At 62.4% G+C, this 5,000-nt stretch overlaps 1 pseudogene; it reads left to right on the forward strand.

Moving 5' to 3' along the window:
- The window catches only part of LOC124567856, an 8,995-nt pseudogene that overhangs the window by 689 nt on the left and 3,306 nt on the right, over positions 1–5,000 (forward strand).

A 5,000-nucleotide genomic window follows, 5' to 3' on the forward strand; every position in this document is an offset into this window, starting at 1 on the left:
TTCGCGTCTGTTGGGCAGAGCCCCGGTGTCCTGGCTGGCTGCCCGGCGGTATATCTGGAGGAGTCGATTCGCCCCTTTGGGCGCTCGGGCTCCCGGCAAGCGCGCGCGGTTCTTCCCGGATGACGGACCTACCTGGCCCGGCCCCGGACCCGCGCCGCTGTTGGCTCGGGATGCTCTCGGGCGGAATAATCGCTCCCGTCAGCGGCGCTTCAGCTTTGGACAATTTCACGACCCGTCTTGAAACACGGACCAAGGAGTCTAACATGTGCGCGAGTCATTGGGCTGTACGAAACCTAAAGGCGTAATGAAAGTGAAGGTCTCGCCTTGCGCGGGCCGAGGGAGGATGGGGCTTCCCCGCCCTTCACGGGGCGGCGGCCTCCGCACTCCCGGGGCGTCTCGTCCTCATTGCGAGGTGAGGCGCACCTAGAGCGTACACGTTGGGACCCGAAAGATGGTGAACTATGCCTGGCCAGGACGAAGTCAGGGGAAACCCTGATGGAGGTCCGTAGCGATTCTGACGTGCAAATCGATCGTCGGAGCTGGGTATAGGGGCGAAAGACTAATCGAACCATCTAGTAGCTGGTTCCCTCCGAAGTTTCCCTCAGGATAGCTGGTGCTCGTACGAGTCTCATCCGGTAAAGCGAATGATTAGAGGCCTTGGGGCCGAAACGACCTCAACCTATTCTCAAACTTTAAATGGGTGAGATCTCCGGCTTGCTTGATATGCTGAAGCCGCGAGCAAACGACTCGGATCGGAGTGCCAAGTGGGCCACTTTTGGTAAGCAGAACTGGCGCTGTGGGATGAACCAAACGCCGAGTTAAGGCGCCCGAATCGACGCTCATGGGAAACCATGAAAGGCGTTGGTTGCTTAAGACAGCAGGACGGTGGCCATGGAAGTCGGAATCCGCTAAGGAGTGTGTAACAACTCACCTGCCGAAGCAACTAGCCCTGAAAATGGATGGCGCTGAAGCGTCGTGCCTATACTCGGCCGTCAGTCTGGCAGTCATGGCCGGTCCTTGCGGCCGGCCGCGAAGCCCTGACGAGTAGGAGGGTCGCGGCGGTGGGCGCAGAAGGGTCTGGGCGTGAGCCTGCCTGGAGCCGCCGTCGGTGCAGATCTTGGTGGTAGTAGCAAATACTCCAGCGAGGCCCTGGAGGGCTGACGCGGAGAAGGGTTTCGTGTGAACAGCCGTTGCACACGAGTCAGTCGATCCTAAGCCCTAGGAGAAATCCGATGTTGATGGGGGCCGTCATAGCATGATGCACTTTGTGCTGGCCCCCGTTGGGCGAAAGGGAATCCGGTTCCTATTCCGGAACCCGGCAGCGGAACCGATACAAGTCGGGCCCCTCTTTTAGAGATGCTCGTCGGGGTAACCCAAAAGGACCCGGAGACGCCGTCGGGAGATCGGGGAAGAGTTTTCTTTTCTGCATGAGCGTTCGAGTTCCCTGGAATCCTCTAGCAGGGAGATAGGGTTTGGAACGCGAAGAGCACCGCAGTTGCGGCGGTGTCCCGATCTTCCCCTCGGACCTTGAAAATCCGGGAGAGGGCCACGTGGAGGTGTCGCGCCGGTTCGTACCCATATCCGCAGCAGGTCTCCAAGGTGAAGAGCCTCTAGTCGATAGAATAATGTAGGTAAGGGAAGTCGGCAAATTGGATCCGTAACTTCGGGATAAGGATTGGCTCTGAGGATCGGGGCGTGTCGGGCTTGGTCGGGAAGTGGGTCAGCGCTAACGTGCCGGGCCTGGGCGAGGTGAGTGCCGTAGGGGTGCCGGTAAGTGCGGGCGTTTAGCGCGGGCGTGGTCTGCTCTCGCCGTTGGTTGGCCTCGTGCTGGCCGGCGGTGCAGGATGCGCGCGCCTGCGCGGCGTTCGCGCCCCGGTGCTTCAACCTGCGTGCAGGATCCGAGCTCGGTCCCGTGCCTTGGCCTCCCACGGATCTTCCTTGCTGCGAGGCCGCGTCCGCCTTAGCGTGCTCCTCCGGGGGCGCGCGGGTGCGCGGATTCTCTTCGGCCGCCATTCAACGATCAACTCAGAACTGGCACGGACTGGGGGAATCCGACTGTCTAATTAAAACAAAGCATTGCGATGGCCCTAGCGGGTGTTGACGCAATGTGATTTCTGCCCAGTGCTCTGAATGTCAACGTGAAGAAATTCAAGCAAGCGCGGGTAAACGGCGGGAGTAACTATGACTCTCTTAAGGCGGGAGTAACTATGACTCTCTTAAGGTGGCCAAGTGGCGGCGGTGTGGCTGCATCCGGACTTGGCTTTTCGAAGTGCGGTCTTGATGTAGTCGTGCTGCTGCTGCGAGGTGCCTTCCTTGGGTTATAGTTACAGGGAGAGTGATGCGCAATACATGGGCCTAGCCCTCTTAGCCTCTCCTCTCCTGCGGTCTTCTCCCCTTCTCGTGGGCCCGCTGATTTTTGCAGAGTGGAAGACCGCACCAGGGGCTTGGGGGGGTTACCAGCCCCCCCTCGCATTATCCCTTTATAGTTGGGGGCAGCTGACAAGAAACAAGAGATGGTGGCCCTTCCGCTGAAGGTGCCACCCCAGCTACCCCAGCACCTATCCGGCCAACCGGCCGTAACGAAAATGCGATAGTTTGTGTAGCTCCCTTTGCTTGCAGTGAGTGCCACCGCACTTTTACCACGAAGAACGGTCTCGGGGTCCATCGCCGCCGCCAACACCCTGCGGCCGCCAACGCTGAGATCGTGACGGAGAGGCATCGCGCGAGGTGGACGGAGGAAGAAGTCCTGTCGCTCGCCAAGGCAGAGGCCGAACTGTTCCTGGAGAGGGACGCCCGGTTCTTCTTTGTAAATCAAGAACTTACCAGGATGTTCCCCGACCGAACGCTTGAGGCAATCAAGTGCCGACGGCGGCAAGCTGCCCACAAGCAGCTTGTCCGCCAATTCATGGAGGCACTTGAGATCGGTCGGGGTGAAGAGCCGGCGTCCCGCCGTGGAGCAGCGAGCTCGCTGCCTGACGCGGGCGAGGCCGCTGCGCCGCCCGTCGACGCAGCCGAGGACTTCGCGGCCGACACCACCGGGCCGCCGCCGGAGGGGCCGACTGACGCCGCCATCTGGGAGCATCTGGCGGGGCTACCTGCTTCCGCCCAGCGTTTCTCTGCCCTGGATCGAGTCATTGGTCTGGGGCGGGGCACGCCGCCCGATGTCATCTTGGGCATGCTCCCGGATGCCCTTGCGTCGGTCGGGTCCAGGGGGGAGAGGTCGATCACCAGGACACAGCGGCCGCGCCAACCATCCAAGCGGCCGCCTGCCGCCCCGCCGCTGCAGAAGCGCAAGCGGCGCCGCTGGGAATACGCGCGGACACAGGACGCCTTCCGTAGGTCGCGTGCGCGTTGCGTGCGCGGCTTGCTGGACGGCACCCTGCTGCAGCCGCCACCCGACATCCCCGGTCTGCTGGACTTCTGGGCGGACCTCTTCACGAAGAAGCCGATCTCCACCGCCGGCTTCATCCGTGACCGCCTTCTCCCGCACTCGGAGCCTGTCGCTCCTGAGTGCCTATGGGGGCCGGTCACACGTGAGGAGGTCGCTGCTGCCTTGCCGCCCAGGGGATCGGCAGCCGGGCCGGACGGCCTGACTCCAGCGGAGCTGCGGCGCCTGCCGCATGAAGTCCTGGTGAAACTCTTGAACCTCTTCCTCCTGGCCCGCGCCCTCCCCGAGCGTCTGCTTCGCGCCCGGACGTCACTTCTCCCCAAAACGGCTGCACCAACATCCCCCGCTGACTTTCGCCCCATTACGGTCTGCTCGGTGTTGGCGCGGACCTTCCACAAGGTTCTCGCGTCACGCCTGATGCGTGCATGTGCTGTGGACGAACGTCAGCGGGCATTCATCCCCCGGGATGGGATGTTGGAAAACACCTTCATCTTGGACACTGCTCTCACCGACGCAGTCCGCTCCTGTCGCTCTGTTTTTGTGGCATCGATCGACGTCTCTAAAGCGTTCGATTCGGTGGACCATGCCGCCCTCCGCCCCGTGCTGAGGGCTCATGGCCTGCCGGATTGCTTTATTGAGTACGTCGAAAGGTGTTACGAGGGTAGCACGACGGTGATAGCGGGCGGCGCCGACGTGGGCGTGCCCCTGCAGCCGGCTAGGGGTGTGCGTCAGGGTGACCCCCTCTCCCCCCTCCTTTTCAATTTTGCGGTGGACTATGTTTTGAGTCAACTTCCCTCCCACATCGGAGCTCGGATCCTTGGTCGCAGAGTTAACGCTGCGGCCTTCGCAGATGACGTCCTGCTTTTTGCATCGACCGCGAGGGGATTGCAGTCCCTCATCGACGCAGCCGTCGCAGCCCTCGCCCATCTGGGGCTGCAGATCAACGCCCGGAAGTGTTTCACCCTCGCCTTAGTCGCGTCTGGGCGCGACAAGAAGGTGAAGGTCGACGCCGACGTTACCTTCAAAGCGGGCAACGCCACCGTGCCCGCCCTACGTGTGGGTGAAACCTTCCGGTACCTGGGACTGCAATTCTCCACCGCTGGTCGCTGCGTTTTCAACCCACGACGCCACCTGGTGGAGCAGCTGGACGTCATCTCCCGAGCTCCGCTCAAGCCGCAACAGCGCCTCCACGCCCTCACCACCGTACTTCTGCCTGGCCTGTACCATGGGCTGGCCCTCAGCCGCACCCGAGTGGGTGCGTTGAAAGCGGCAGATGTGACCATCCGTGCCGCCGTCAGGAGATGGTTCCGCCTTCCGGCGGACACTCCCCTGGGCTACTTCCACGCTCCTGTAGCCCAGGGAGGCCTCGGCATCCCATCATGCCGATGGATGGGGCCAACACTTCGCCGGTCCCGTCTCCTGGCGCTGAAGAGGATTGGGCCAGCCGCCGACGGTGCAGGCCGGGACGAGGTGCAGCGTGAGATTGAGGCGCTGGAGCGGCATCTTATGTGGGAGGGCCACCTCCTCAAATCGTCGACGCAGGTTGGAGAGATGTGGGCCGCGCGCCTGCACGTTGCCTTTGACGGTGCGGCGCTGTCATCTTCCGCCGCCG

This window comes from Schistocerca americana, unplaced genomic scaffold, assembly GCF_021461395.2.
Source record: "Schistocerca americana isolate TAMUIC-IGC-003095 unplaced genomic scaffold, iqSchAmer2.1 HiC_scaffold_141, whole genome shotgun sequence".
NCBI lineage: Eukaryota > Metazoa > Arthropoda > Insecta > Orthoptera > Acrididae > Schistocerca > Schistocerca americana.